The sequence below is a fragment of the Entelurus aequoreus genome, linkage group LG06, assembly GCF_033978785.1.
Source record: "Entelurus aequoreus isolate RoL-2023_Sb linkage group LG06, RoL_Eaeq_v1.1, whole genome shotgun sequence".
NCBI classification, from domain to species: Eukaryota; Metazoa; Chordata; class Actinopteri; order Syngnathiformes; family Syngnathidae; genus Entelurus; species Entelurus aequoreus.
The window spans coordinates 50,111,059-50,128,160 of NC_084736.1; the positions used below are offsets into that span (position 1 = coordinate 50,111,059).

Sequence of the window (17,102 nt, forward strand, 5' to 3'; positions counted from 1 at the left end):
GAAAAATGTTATGAGCTAGGGAATATAACAACTACACTACCCATCATGCAACGGGAGTGACGAGCATGCGCGGTAGCCCCGAAAAGTGTTGTTGCATGTCGTCACCCGTGAAAGTAAACGTCAAGAACTCAGCCAACACGCCTCGTCTGCATTATTTATAATTAGACAGACAACACATATACAGTGTGAAAAACAAAAGTTAAAAAAGGGAGATGTGTTGTATATATATGTATGTGCTGCGGTTGCTTTAAGAACGTTGCGCCAGCTGCCGTAAAGGAGGTGCGTTGCTAGCCTGGTTGCTATGTTTCCGGTGGGTCGTAAAAGTGTTCTTCATGAGTTTGTACCCTGCTCAAATCTCTCAGTAAAGTTATTCATTGGATTATACCTTTTGTTTTGAACTTTATTACACCTTGGAGCGCTTTTTCCTGTCCATTGTTTTCCTGCTTTCGCTATCTGCGCCTAATGACTGAGCTACGTGACTGATTTATTGTGATGTCCCACGGAGAATTTCTGGTCGGGACGGGATTCGTTCCGAGGGATTCGAATAAAGAACCAACTCTCTTCTTTACTATAGTGGTCTCGATAACGGGTACAGGTTCTCAAAAAGGGATTCGAGTCCGAGGACTCGGTTATTTTCTTATCGAACAACCGGGAAAACCGGTTTCGAGTATCATCCCTATTCATCATTCTGGACCAATGTCGGATTAACCGCTGTGGCACACGAGCTTGCTCGCTGCAAGCACAGACTGCCAGGCTCCACTCCAGCTCAATGGCTAAGTTTTGGCTCATCGACCATCATAACCACGGTCCTCCATCTCCATCATCGCTTGTAAAATTGCCCTGAAAATGGGCCAGAAAAACTGGACACAGATGTGAAATAACAAGGGCGTCTGGCGAACGGGAGGACAAATAGGATTGCCATCACTAATGGGGTGGTGGGAAAATACACAAAAGCGATCTGCAAGATCATAATAAATGCTCACAATGTGTTTTTTCCACTAAAACAGCAAATATAAACGGGAAAAAAAAAATTAAATACGCCTGTCAATTAATTAACGATAGTGCTAATGGTACAGAATCCCAATAACCGTGAGCGTAAATAATGCATGATTCAATGTCAGACATGTTTCTATGAGTAGCATTGAATACTAATAAGGAATTAACATACAGAGAGCCTCAATATCACACCAATCACACAGACAGCCGGAAGACAATTATGGATGCTGGCATCTCCAGAAGCTGCAAATATAGCCCATTCCATTGTCGAAAGATTCAAATTGTGTTCCCAAACATACCACAATAACCAAGCGCAAAGTATTTTATAGTACTGTAATTAGGGATGGGTACAAAATGTGTTACTTTTATATGTGTCAACTGCTTTCTGTTGGTACTATCGGGTACTGATTCACATAAAATTAAATGGTACCATATACTGATACTTTTTTGTTGCACTTGACGTCACGTCCGTTTGCAGACTATGCACCGTTTCAGACCCTTGAAAGTACAGTACGGCTCTACTTCTGAAAATGTGCTGGATTGATGCTAATTTACATTGGATATGCTGTAGATATACACTATATTGCCAAAAGTACTTGGCCACCTGCCTTGACTCACATATGAACTTGAAGTGTCATCACATTCCTAACCCATAGGGTTCAATATGATGTCGGTCCACCTTTTTTAAGATTAAAGTACCAATGATTGTCACACACACACTAGATGTGGTGAAATTTGTCCTCTGCATTTGTCCCATTCCCTCGGGGAGCAGTGGGCAGCAGCGGCGCCGCGCCCGGGAATCATTTTGGTGATTTGCAGCTATTACAGCTTTAACTCTTCTGGGAAGGCTTGTTTACAGGAATTTTCGACCATTCTTCCAAAAGGGCATTGGTAAGGTCACACACTGATGTTGGTCGAGAAGGCCTGGCTCTTAGTCTCTGTTCTAAATCATCCCAAAGGTGTTCTATCGGGTTCAGGTTAGGACTCTGTGCAGGCCAGTCAAGTTCATCCACACCAGACTCTGTCATCCATGTCTTTATTGACCGTGCTTTGTGCACTGGTACACAGTCATGTTGGAAGAGCAAGGTGCCCGCTCCAAACGGTTCACACAAGGTTGGGAGCATGGAATTGTCCAAAATGTTTTGGTATCCTGGAGCATTCAAAGTTCATTTCACTGGAACTAAGGGGCAAAGCCCAACTCCTGAAAAGCAACCCCAGACCATAATTACTCCTTAACCAAATTTCACACTCGGCACAATGCAGTCCAAAATGTACCGTTCTCCTGGCAACCTTCAAACCCAGACTCGTCCATCAGATTGCCAGATTAGCATTAGCCATTTTACATTGCGATTTCAACACCTCAAAATGTGGTCATCATAACTACAACAAAGATGCACATTACAATCAAATATGTGGTGTGTAAAAAGTACAATACTGAAGTTTAAATACTATGTAAAACTCAACCAAAAAAAACACAGAAACATTCAACTCAACAAATTCAAAGACTATGTCCTGGCTGAGCAACAAACTGTGTGTCTTGGAATTGCAACTGCATGCAAAGTCTACTATATAATACTTGCAAATGAAACTTAGAAGTTTAAGAAAATAATATAACAACTGGACACCACAGTTGTTATCAGAGCACTGTTAAATGTTACAAAAAAAATGTATTTGATAAAAAAATATATATATATATATTTATTAACACATGAACAAACACAAAAGTGTTGGTATCGTTGAGTACTGGTATCTATTGCCAGGTACCAATAATTGGTACTGTGATGATTTAAACGTGAAAAGTACCCATTTTTGTACCACTCTTGAAAGACCAAACATCAGCCTACTGGTTCCACAAAGAATGGCGCTTTAGAAATCTGTATATTGGCAATCCAGTCTGGACGGTTAGCATATAAATACTTTATTAAGATATGTGTACAAGTGCAACTGTTGATATGAAAATACTAACGACAATGTTGTATTCCACAACCTTTGTCATGGCAGTAAAAAAGCTCATGGGGGAAATGATTCATGCAGACGCCACTGGGTCTGAGACACAATTACGGTGTGAACTGCAGTCTTTACCGCCGCTTTTAGAATGTAAAAGAACGTTTGAATTGAAATTCAGAAGGAGCCAAAAGCCGAGCACTTTCCCAAATTCTCCTCTTTTTGGCAGCAGCTGTTCCTCTTTGTATTTTTTCCCGAGAACATTCCACGCTTCACTTAGTGCTGTTTTCTCGCTGCCATTCCCTCGCTTATGGTTCCATAAGGGTCAATTGGACGCACACAGCATTGACATGCTCGCAAAGACGAAACAAATACAAACACGCCTCAGGGTGCAGATGATTTTTTCACACCCACACATGAATAGAAACCGTGAGAAGATTTCAACGAATGTTGGCTTTATCACTTTTTTTATCCAAGTGTGAATAATAAACATGCATAAAATACAGAGCTTCATACAGTGGCCCACCCTAATATTTGGCTTGAAATGGAGATTCTTCCTAAATGAGCACATTGGTTGGAATAATTCCTGTGGGTTTTGACATCATAGATGAATAGATGTATTATGTGTCAGAAAGTTACAGTTAGAGGTTGTACTTAATATCTTATATTTTTAAATTTATTTATAACATACCATGTTAGCCAATTTGCAAATGGACAAAGAAACCCTGTCCTCTTTATCCTTAAAAACTTGTGTGGCTCCAAAAAGACACTTTAAAGAGGTCATACTATGATTTATTTTGGTTTTGTTTGCATTTAAAACACTCTCTTGTGGTCTACATCAGTGTTTTTCAACCACTGTGCCACGGCACAGTAGTGTGCCATGAACTACAGTCTGGTGTGCCGTGGGAGATTATCTGATTTCACCTACTGTATTTGGGTTAAAAATATTTTTTGCAAACCAGTAATTATAGTCTGCAAATGATATGTTGTTGTTGAGTGTCTGTGCTGTCTAGAGCTCGGCAGAGTAACCGTGTAATACTCTTCCATATCAGTAGGTGGCAACCGGTAGCTATTTGCTTTGTAGATGTCGGAAACAGCGGGAGGCAGCATGGAGGTAAAAAGGTGTCTAATGCTTAAACTAAAAATAAACAAAAGGTGAGTGCCCCTAAGAAAAGACATTGAAGCTTAGGGAATGCTATGCAGAACAAAATTAAAACTGAACTGGCTACAAAGTAAACAAAAACAGAATGCTGGACGACAGCAAAGACTTACTGTGGAGCAAAGACGGCGTCCACAATGTACATCCGAACATGACATGACAATCAACAATGCCCCCACAAAGAAGGATAAAAACAACTGAAATATTCTTGATTGCTAAAACAAAGTAGATGCGGGAAATATCGCTCAAAGGAAGACATGAAACTGCTACAGGAAAATACCAAAAAAAGAGAAAAAGCCACCAAAATAGGAGCGCGAGAAAAAAACTAAAACACTACACACAGGAAAACAGCAAAAAACTCAAAATAAGTCAGGGCGTGATGTGACAGGTCGTGACAGTACACCTACTTTGAGACAAGAGCTATATTGATGCACGGTTGGTTATGGTTTAAAGTCCAACCATCCATTTTCTAACGCTTGTCCCTTTCGGAAGTTATATCCAACAATAGCGACAATTTTTTACTGTCAACTGAGTTTCGTTTTTTAATGATTTCTGCTGGTGGTGTGCCTCTGGATTTTTTCAACGCAAAAAATGTCCCTTGACTCAAAAAAGGTTGAAAAACACTGGTCTACATAACATGTAATGGTGGTTCTCTGGTGTAAATTGTCCATAGCTAATGTTTTACAGACCATCTTCAAGACACATTCTGGCGATCTCTTCAGGATGCCATGTTTTGTGGTCGGTCTTATTTACGTGGCTCCATTTCGACTACATCTTCTCCCCGTCAGCCATGGTGTAGTTTTTAGCGCGTCCATATCGAGTTATAAGTTAAAACTGTACGCTACGTTGTATTACAAATGACAACAGCAGTGGATGCATGTGCATGTACGAGCCAGTCTGCCCGGAACTTATTGACTACACTGCCAAACTCGCGCAAAACTCTTTGGGTGAAACTCTACCATATATGGAGGTATCCACTGACGTCACCAATGGGGCAAATTCCTAACAGAGTGTTTGGAGGAAGTGATTGTTTCATAAATATCTCCGCCAAGCCTCTATGGTTTGATTTAAAATTTTCAGGACTTATGGAGATCCCAATTACAAACAAAGCAAGTGCCAATAGGTAAGAAAAGTTGTTTTTGCATATGTCTACTTTAACTACAGAGCCTATTAGGGTTGCCACAATTTCAGTAGTCGATAGGGACACCTGTACATTACAATGTTTTCTTATTAATATTATTAACTACATTAAAAATAAACAACTGGACCCACGTACTTGGAAACTCACTACTTTTATTAAACTGTTTCAAACTGTCAAGTATTTAAGATCAGTTTGCTTCAACATCTTTTTGCACAGAATTGAAATAGCAATAACTATACATCTAAACAAGAAAATTGGCCTATAGCCTCTGTTGTGTTGACCAGCTCTTCCTCCCAGGGATTCTAAGCTGCTGGTCATTCCCAAATTCTTAAATGGCACATAAGCTGATGTTTATATTCAATCACCAGGCAGTAGTTGGTATTTTGTGGTTTATTCTCCAAGCTTAGAGGACAAACGTGAGACCAACCCAGTACACCAGCGTTCCCTCGCCCAGTCTCGATCGGTCTCCCCAAAACCCCGGAACTCCTGTGTACTTCCTCCTTCCTCTTCCCCACCTGCTGTTCCCCCCGTCTAGCACCGCGCTGTGCTTCTTATTTTAGGAATGTTATGGCAGTCTCAACAGAGAGAATATTCAACACTCTGACTCTCATCAAGGACACTCGAATGCAAGCACTTTGTACCAGACGAGACATTAGCTGATGAAAATATGACTATAGGAGTTTAGAAAGAAGTAACACTTAAATATGGATATGGTTCTGATCTGGTTACAACACCTCCCAGTATACTAAAACAAGCAACACGGTGCTTATAAATATGCTCATGAATAACAATAGTCAACTATTTTGCATGAAAAAAAGAACAGCCTTCATTTAATTTTGTAATGAAATAAGCTAATATAAAGGCTAACAAAATATATTTAAAGACAAATCGTTGTGCTTTTATTTGTTATTAGTATCAACATTTCAGTTTTTGTTTCATGACACGATGGCTTTTTGCTTCCGTTTTCTGTGTTGCACACATAAAGCACACTCCCTGGGCTTGTGGTGGCGGATCTCTTATGTCATGCAAATACTTCGGCATTCACGACCGCTTACATTTGATTAGCGAATAATTGTATGGCCGCGAGACTCGTTCCGCTCTGTCGTTTACGTTATATATATATATATATATATATATATATATATATATATATATATATATATATATATATATATATATATATATATATATATATATATATATATATATATATATATATATCTGTATCATGAATCAATTTAAGTGGACCCCGACTTAAACAAGTTGAAAAACGTATTCGGGTGTTACCATTTAGTGGTCAATTGTTCGGAATATGTACTTCACTGTGCAATCTACTAATAAAAGTTTCAATCAATCAATCAAAAAACGTCGCTCTCTTCGTTACAAACGATATTGAAAAATCGAAGTAATTGTTCCATGTTAGTATCGACTTGGTGTGAAAGTGTCGATACTTCTGGCAACCATAGAGAGTATTTAACATGGTGTTCACTTTTTACAACTTGTTCTATTTTGGTTGTTTACTATCCCTCCATGTTGTGATTTGCAGTATTCAATCATCACGGCATACACTGACACATGATCAAGAAAACACATTTGTTTAGTTGCTTAAAACAAACACAAAACTACATGGACATACATTGAGCCAAAAAAATAATTGAAGCAAACGAAGAAGATGACTTTTTAAATATTTGCTTTCCTAAAGGAGGTCCACTATGAGGCATGATAAGACTCCATCTTGGGATGTATTGGTTTAATCTGACTGACAGCCAGGAGGCAGTAATGACATCCATAATCTAAATGGGACCAGCCAGGCTGTCCAGCACGGTGCTGATCTGTCTTCAAGGTGTTCAGTGGAGATAGAGGGTCCCGTGCGCAGGGCCCACGTGCAAAATAAAACCCACGACACATTCGAATGTCATCAATGTACTTGATGATGCGGATGGGAAACATTTGTGTGTGTACTAAAACACACGCAGTCTCTTACAAAGCTGTGTAGCCAACCCGATGATGTGTACAGTCGTTCCAATTTGGTTTCAGGCCTGATTGTGGTTAAAAAATGTCCGCAACATAATATTATTATTTATCAAATATGTTCATAGTTCATAGTTCGAGCATTAAAGAAACTGTTAACAAACTTCAAAATATTTTTCTTAACATAATCAGAGCTTTCTAAACATGAAATAACACACGTTTAGTCAATGTTGCACGACAAAGTCTAACCAATGTCATGTGGAGCTGATGATGTCCAAGATGAAAGAGTTCTCCTTCCGAAGGTTGGTCAACTTGAATGTCACGGTGAAGATCGGGCCGATATTAGCTGCTGTGTTGTTAGCATTGTCACCCTTAACACTGAAACGGAAGTCCCACTTTGTAAATGGCATTATCCATTGCCACCGCATAATAGAAAATAACTACTGAACTGTAATACACATAAAAGATGGATAAGACCTAATTTAGCACTTAATGTAGGCAAGGAGGGTCAAACTAATTTTAGCTCAGGGGGCCACAAGGAGGAAAATATTTTCCCAAGTGGGCTCGACTGGTAAAATCATGGCATGATAACTTCAAAGTGAAGACAACTTCAGATTGTTGTTTTTGTTTAAAAATAGACCAAGCACAATCTGAAAATTTACAAATCATAATGGGGTTTTTTTGTTTGTTTTTTACACTTACGTATTGCGGTTAATCATATTCAATCTTAAATTGGCGTTATTAATGCTTTCTGAATAAATGATGTTATGTTCCTCAGTCAAATAGCTGGAATTGAGTCAGCCAGATTTTTTAAATGCTCCCATTGGTGTTGAATTGTAATCTATCAGAAGATTAAATGAATAATAATATAAATATCATATTACAGGATGTTACTGATGTAATTTTATCAATTTTCCTTAACTGATGTAATAACGTCATTTGGTTTCGTCTGTACATATCTAACATCATCTACAACAAAACTTGTCAATTTGGACTCTTTTCAAACATGAAGTTAGAAGAGGATACATATTATTTCAGCATATTTATGTGCGCCCACAAAATGTGTCCTCGGTCATAAATACAATATGAAATGTAAAGATTATCAAAAGCATGTATTTGTGTAGAAATGTCAAAGGTTACATTACCAACATCTTTGACGATCAAGGCATGAACATACCAGTCCACATGTTGTATACTATCATTAATAAGCATACTTGCCAACCCTCCCAAATTTTCCGGGAGACTCCCGAAATTCAGCGCCTCTCCCGAAAACCTCCCGGGACAAATATTCTCCCGAAAATCTCCCGATTTTCAGCCGGAGCTGGAGGGGGCATGGCCTCCAGCTCCGGCATGCGGACCTGAGTGAGGACAGCCTTTTTTCACGACGGGAGAACAACAGGGTGACAAGAACTAAATCATCCAGACTAGAGATAAATTGTATTATTATGTTTATCTTACCTAAAAATATTTTTTTTTTTTTTTTTTTTTTAAAACCTAAATAAATGTTTACTATATTTTGCTAAAAACATCAAAATTAATTGTATTTGTATTTGTATTTTTTCTGACTCCTTATTACATCCAGCCATAAAATTATACATTAAAATAAACATATTTGAAATAATTAATTTTAAATTATCAAAATAATTCATTTAAAATTACCATATTTAATTATTAAAATAATTGCTTGTTTATCAACAACTTTAGCATTTTATTCATTACATTTTGAAGCTCTCAGAAGCCAAGTTATGTTATATTCCTTAAGATTTATTTATGCAAGTTTGAAGTATCAATTATCTAAACACAGTTTTGTTTGCATATATATATATATATATATATATATATATATATATATATATATATATATATATATATATATATATATATATATATATATATGAAATACTTGACTTGGTGAATTCTAGCTGTCAATATACTCCTCCCCTCTTAACCACGCCCCCAACCACACACCCCGCCCCCCACCTCCCGAAATCGGAGGTCTCAAGGTTGGCAAGTATGTTAATAAGCAGCATAAGTACGTAGTGTCCAGACACGTTGTCAGGCTTGTCACTGACAGTTTGGTTATGTTTTAGTTTCCCCTCTGTGTTTTATTTCCTGTCAGCGCTCTTATTTTGGTTCAGTTTCCTGCTTGTCTCCCTGAGCGCTATTTTCCCCTCACCTGTCCCTGATTGGCAGTCTGGCACACCTGGTGGCAATTGCCAATCAGGCTCCTATTTATACCTGCCTCTCCCTCCAGTCAGTGCTGGAGTATTACTACCTGTAGTAGATGTCACTTGGTGATTTTACATCATTTGAATACCTGTGTGCTGTGTTGAAATGCTCTCCCAAAATTCTCTTGTTAATTATCTACCGGCCACCTAAATATTCTGCAAATTTTTTCGATGATTTTACTGAATTATTGTCTAGCATCTCCACTGACTTTGACTGCCTGGTTATAACTGGTGATTTTAATTTTCATATTGACGATTTGAATGACAAGGGCGCAAAATAACTGTTTACTATTTTAGACACATTTGAACTGTCTCAACATGTGAAAGAGGCTACTCATTGTAAAGGACACACTCTGGACCTGATTATCACAAAAGGTCTCAATGTTTCTGATGTTCTTGTGATTGATCCTTCATTGTCTGATCATTTCTGTGTTCTCTTTAATATTTCTGTAATTTCGGACACACAAACAGAATCAAAGAGGGGGCGGCGTGGCGAAGTTGGTAGAGTGGCTGTGCCAGCAATCGGAGTGTTGCTGGTTACTGGGGTTCAATCCCCACCTTCTACCTTCCTAGTCACGTCCGTTGTGTCCTTGGGCAAGACACTTCACCCTTGCTCCTGATGGCTGCTGGTTAGCGCCTTGCATGGCAGCTCCCGCCATCAGTGTGTGAATATGTGTGTGAATGGGTGAATGTGGAAATACTGTCAAAGCGCTTTGAGTACCTTGAAGGTAGAAAAGCGCTATACAAGTATAACCCATTTATCATTTATCATTTAAAGAATGTCAAAAAGCGGTACATAAATGAACATGCTAATGTTCTCTTTAAAAACACCATCTCCTCACTACCGCCTCTAAACTCATGTCCTGCTGATGATCTTGTAAGCAATTTTAATTCCAAAATTGTGAATATCATAGACATCATTGCACCTGTTACAGTTAAAACGATTTCTGGTAAGCAAAAGGCACCCTGGAGAAAATCTGCTGTTGTAACAGCCCAGAGAAGAGAGTGCAGGAAGGCTGAACGAATCTGGCGGAATACAAAACTTCATATTCACCATGACATCTATAAAGAGAGCCTCCAGGCCTACAATTTAGTCTTGAAAAGTGCTAGAGAAACATTATTCTCCAATATCATAAACAGCAACACAAATAAGGCCAAAACCCTATTCGCAACCGTTGACAGACTGACCAAACCCCCAACACAAATACCAGCCAAACTCCATTCCACGCAGAAATGCAATGAGTTTGCATTATTTTATACTGATAAAATTGAAGGCATCAGACGCGCCATCAATATCTCAAGTAAAAAAGTTGGATCACCAACCCATTTAGGCAAAAGTAACACGGCAATGATGGCAAGCTTTAATGCCATAGACTCTAAAACTCTAGTGGAAACGGTGACAGCTCTAAAGTCATCCACCTGCTGTCTTGATGTTATACCTACCAACTTCTTTAAGAATTTTTTTGACTGCCTATCAACAGACGTATTGCAAATAGTTAATAATTATATTCAATCGGGCAATTTCCAGAAGGCTTTTAAAACTGCAGTCATTAAACCTCTTCTAAAAAAGCAGAGCCTAGATGCCTCTGTTATCAACAACTACAGACCAATTTCAAATCTACCATTCATAAGTAAAATAATTGAGAAAGTTGTCCTCCAACAACTAAATCACTTCTTGGCTTCTACTGGCTGCCACAACAACTTCCAGTCAGGATTTCGACCTCTTCATAGCACAGAGACGGCCCTTCTTAAAGTTATAAATGACATCCGTCTAAACACAGACTCTGGCAAAACTTCAGTATTGATGCTATTGGACCTCAGTGCTGCATTTGACACTGTCGACCACTCAATACTTTTGGACAGGTTGGAAAACTAGGTGGGGATCTCAGGCACAGTTTTAAGCTGGTTCAAGTCATATCTACAAGATAGGAACTATTTTGTTTCCATTGGTGACTTTGTATCAGAACCAACCAACGTAACGTGTGGAGTCCCCCAAGGTTCAATCTTGGGGCCGACTTTATTTAACATCTGTATGCTCCCACTAGGACAAATCATGCAAAATAATAACATTGACCATCATTGCTATGCCGATGACACCCAAATCTATGTAGCGCTATCACCAAATGACTATCGCCCCATAGATCTTCTGGGCCAGTGCATTGAGCAAGTCAAACACTGGATGTGCCAAAATTTCCTACAACTAAATGAAGATAAAACTGAGATAATTGTTTTTGGTGCTAAAAAAGAAAGGTTTAAAGTCGTCCAACACCTTCAAACACTGTCCCTGAAAACCTCAAATAAAGCCAGAAATCTTGGGGTTATTTTAGATTCTGATTTACATTTCGACAGTCACATCAAATCAGTAACAAAATCGGCCTACTATCACCTCAAAAATGTAAAAAGACTTAGAGGGCTCATGTCAGCTCAAGACTTTGAAAAACTTGTACATGCCTTTATTACCAGTAGGCTAGACTATTGTAATGGTCTCCTTGCAGGTCTTCCCAACAAAACTGTCAGGCAGCTACAGCTTGTTCAGAACGCTGCTGCTAGAGTTCTAACAAAGACCAAAAAATGTGAGCACATTACACCAATTCTTAAATCCTTACATTGGCTCCCTGTACATCAGAGAATTGATTTCAAAATCCTCCTGCTCACATATAAATCACTACATGGTCTAGGGCCGAAGTATATCACTGATATGCTCCCACTATATAAGCCCTCTAGATCACTAAGATCTTCTGAGACCAATCTGTTAGCGGTTCCAAGAGTAAACTCAAATCAAGGGAGCGCATCATTCAGTCACTATGCAACACATAGCTGGAATAAACTTCCTGAAGATGTCAGACTCTCCCCAACTCTTGACTACTTTTAAAACTAGACTGAAGACTTTTATGTTCACCTTAGCTTTCAGCTAAATCTTTTAATCTTTTAACTTTTAACGTCCGCACTGTTTTTATTTTTATTGTCTGCATTTTAATTTTGCTTTTATTTTCTTTCATTTCACTTTGTTGTCTGTGAAGCACTTTGAGTCTGCTTTGAGTATGAAAAGCGCTATACAAATAAAGTTGCCTTGCCTTGCCTTGCCTTGTAAGCTGTGGATTGTTTGCTGGTTGCTGTCTCCAGTTTTCCTGGTTCCTGGTTCCTGTTCGCTGTTTTCCTGGTATCCTGTTTCCTGTCTCCTGGTTCCTGGTTTGTGTTTTTCCTGCATTTATTGGACATTAAAAAGCATGTCTTCCTGTATCAAGCTAGCCATCTCTGCATTTTGGGGTTCGTCACCACCAATACTTGACACACTTAAGTTTTGCCTCTATCGTAACACGGCACATAGCTCCGCCCCCCTCTGAAGTCATGCGCGCATCCGTGGCAGGGGTTACAAAGAATTGGTATTTCAACATCCAGTGGACACATGTAGAACAGCAGTTTCTTTCATTCAAAAATTTCAGCTCATTTTTAAACTTAGCAAACTCATCTCGCGGGCCAGATAAAACCTGTTTGTGGAACTGATTCGGCCCGCGAGCTGTATGTTTGACACGCCTGATTTAGGCCAACAATATGTAAAATATGCTTAAATAAACAATCTTCATTCGTGAAGTTACAATATTTGAAGGGACGACTGTAAACTGTAGAGACATATTTTTCTTGGACATGATTGGTTGAACTTACAACTGTACAACTTCTGGGGCATTCAAAGTTGAAGGTTCCACTGAAATTATTTTCATTTTGACATTCACTGATTACTGGAATGTGGCCGTATTGATCGCCACTCCACACACGGACTCCCTACTGCTCATCACTTCCACTGTCTTGGCCAGTCCCCGCACGGCAAAGTCAAAAACAATGTGGCTAATGGATTGTAGCCTCACTTAGCGGTGCGGCATGAAGAGTGACAGTCGGCTCTCACTGCTAATGCCGGCAGCCCTGACAGCACTCACTGGGGCTGACAAATCCTGTTTGTGTCTGTCAAGACGTCTCCCTTGTTCTAAATCTTAAAAGGTGAAACTTTTTGCACTCATTTTGTTTTGGCTAGTCAAACGTGGAAGGATTTCACATGCATTGTTATTTGCATGTCTGGTATATTTGTTTTATATAACAAAATAGTGCTAAACAAACAGATTGGTCGTATTTGGGTATTGTCAGATATGGTGGCGTGTAAAACAAATATCACTCCAAACATCGCCAGAGGCTGAGATGTAAGGATCACTGCTGAGGCATTACGCTTAAATGCACACAAGTCTTTATAGCTCCATTCACCATACTCAGAAAATGGTCAATTACTGTCTATGTACAGCAGGGGTGCCCATTACGTCGATCGCAAGCTACTGGTCGATCGCGAAGGGTGTGTCAGTCGATCGCCACCAAGGCATTAAAAAAATTGACCTAAACATTAGCGATCATCAATCTTCACCAAGACGTCACTTTTGTCACTTGATAGACATTAACGGCACCCGAGGGTCTCGTGAGATGACGCTGGCTGCTGCCAGATCATTATTAAGAAAAAATGACCGACTCTTGTCAAAATGACAGACTCTTGTCAAAACTCTAAAGACCAACTGCACAGTTCCTGTCTTCACAATAAAAGTGCTGCTTCATCCTGCTTGCGCTAACAAAATAAGATTCTCAGAGAGCTGGCGTGCACGAGCTAGCAAGCTACGGAGTTTGCCGCCAATGTATTTATTGTAAAGTGTATAAAAAGGAGTATGGAAGCTGGACAAATAAGATGCCAAAAACCAACCATGTTCATGTGGTATTGGACAGAAAGGAGGACTTTGTTTCTCCTCCATTTGAAAATGTGGACGTTATCATCACCACTGTCTGATTCCAATCAATGCAAGTCATCAGAATCAGGTAATACACCAACTTATATTCTTGTCTTCATGAAAGAAAGTAATCTATGTGTTAAACATGCTTGTATTATCATTAAACACATTTAACTTGTAATGGGCACCCCTGGTTTATGGTGGTATTATTTGCACCAGGGGTGGGTAGGTTATTTTGGATTGTTCAATATAAATGTATGCATAAACTAATCTGAAACATCATAAAGAATCATGAAGATGCCACTGTTGCTATGTAATGACCATTTTTCTGTAACAATGCTAACCTGAATGTAGGTCAATTTGCAGGGCAGGTCATCAACCGAGGTTAACTTTTTTAGGTTTCAGCAGCAAATGCTAAATGGAAGGTATAGTTCCAGAGTCGGGATGACAAATACATTCTAAATGGAATGTTAAAAACCCCGATACCATCTATTGATTGTGCGGACACAGTTAAGCAACAGCATTTACTCCCACAATTGAACTTTTTTCAGGCACAGAAAATTTTTAAGGCATGCTCTGCATGTACTTTCGGGCGGCATAGCTCAGTTGGTCGAGTGGCCGTGCCAGCAACTTGAGGGTTCCAGGTTCGATTCCCGCTTTTGCCATCCTAGTCACTGCCGTTGTGTCCTTGGGCAAGACACTTTACTCACCTGCTCCCAGTGCCACCCACACTGGTTTAAGTGTAACTTAGATATTGGGTTTCACTATCTAAAGCGCTTTGAGTCACTAGAGAAAACCGCTATATAAATATAATTCACTTCACTACTGTACTTTCAAAACATATTTCAGGGGTTTGCACGGGGTTTACCGGTCAGAAGATCACATTGTGTTTAAACGAGTCTGCCTCTAATGGGGATTTAGTTAAGTTGTCACACACATATGGCAGTATGTGTGAATGTGCCATATTGCAGCTCCAAATATCACTTTAGTGTCTATGACCAGCGCGCACACAAACAAACACTACTCAACCCCCAGCAGATGCTCAGCGCACATCTATCTCCCACATAATGTCACCCTTAGAGGTGTTTGCTCCATCATAGCCGTGCTTATTAACATTAAATCTCAGTTTGGAGTGGGTGGCTGACTGTGGAATGACTCACACGCACACAAGAACAGCAATAATTAGAAAGGCATTGTTGGTGTTCTATCCGAGAAAAGGGAGCACGGCTTTAGCAACACCATGTTGCATGTGAATAGCGTCTCCATCCCGATTTAAATTCTTTGTCAGCAGAGAAGAATATAAAAGTAGTTTTTTAAAAGGGCTCCAGTTTACCCATGACCTGAAAGAGGATAAGGAACATAAGGACTGTAAAAACCTTTTTTATATTGCAAACTAATGCATGATATAAGCAGTCCATGTTAAAGCTATTGCTTCGACCAGTGTTTTTCAACCACTGTGCCACGGCCGTGAGATACAGTCTGGTGTGCCGTGAGATACAGTCTGGTGTGCCGTGGGAGATCATGTAATTTCACCTAATTGGGTTAAAAATATTTTTTGCAAACCAGTAATTATAATCCGCAAATGTGCCGTTGTTGAGTGTCTGTGCTGTCGAGACCTCGGCAGAGTAACCGTGTAATACTCTTCCATATCAGTAGGTGGCAGCAGGTAGATAATTGCTTTGTAGATGTCGGGAACATGGTTTGTCGTGATCACAATACGCGGGAGGCAGCGTGTAGGTAAAAAGGTATCTAACACTTACACCAAAAATAAACAAAAGGCGAGTGCCGCTAAGAAAAGGCATTGAAGCTTAGGGATGGCTATGCAAAACAACTATAACTAAACTGGCTGCAAAGTAAACAAAAACAGAATGCTGGACGACAGCAAAGACTTACAGCGTGTGGAGCAGACGGCGTCCACAAAGTACATTCGTACATGACATGACAGTCAACTATGTCCACACAAAGAAGGATAGCGTCCGCACAACTTAAATAGTCTTGATTGCGAAAACAAAGCAGGTGCAGGGAATAGCGCTCAAAGAAGACATGAAACCGCGACAGGAAAGTACCAACGAAACAGGAAAAGCCACCAAAATAGGAGCGCAAGACAAGAACTAAAACACGACACACAGGAAAACACCAAAAAACTCAAAATAAGTCACGCCTGATGTGACGGGTCGTGACAGAACTTTGAGACAAGAACTATAGTGAGGCATGGTTGGTTATGGATTAAATTCATATCCAACAATTGCGAGAATGACTTTTTACTGTCAATATCGGCTGCTGAGTTTCATTTTTCTGCTGGTGGTGTGCCTCTGGATTTTTTTCAATGAATAAAATGTGCCTTGGCTCAGAAAAGGTTGAAAAACACTGGCTTAGACCAAGGGTGTCAAACTCGTATTCATTTAGGGCCACATCGCAGTTAATAATATATGAATTTGCCTAAACATTAATTTATTTTTTTTTCACATACACTGTAAAAAGAATTACAGTAAAAAAAATAGTACTTGAGTAACCAGACTATTAGTGTTAATACAACATGTTACGGTAAATGGAAAAACTGTACCACTGTTTTCTTTACGAAAAACAAACATCAGCTTAGGCTTCAGAATTTTACTGTAAGATTTACAGTGTTTTTTACGACATATTACCGTAAATGGAAAAACGGTACCACTCTTTTTTTAATTGTGGCAACTCAGCCACCAGTTTTTTGCTGTAAAAAAAAAAGAGAACCTTTTTCCATTTACAAACCCTGTTTCCATATGAGTTGGGAAATTGTGTTAGATGTAAATATAAACGGAATACAATGATTTGCAAATCATTTTCAACCCATATTCAGTTGAATATGCTACAAAGACAATATATTTGATGTTCAAACTGATAAAAAAAATGTTTTTGCAAATAATCAT

The 17,102-nt window shown here is 39.2% G+C and overlaps 1 protein-coding gene across 3 annotated transcripts in view; it reads right to left on the reverse strand.

Moving 5' to 3' along the window:
- Positions 1-17,102, reverse strand: part of edil3a (EGF-like repeats and discoidin I-like domains 3a) — a 339,454-nt gene that overhangs the window by 287,708 nt on the left and 34,644 nt on the right. The gene's annotated exons all lie outside the window — the stretch shown is intronic.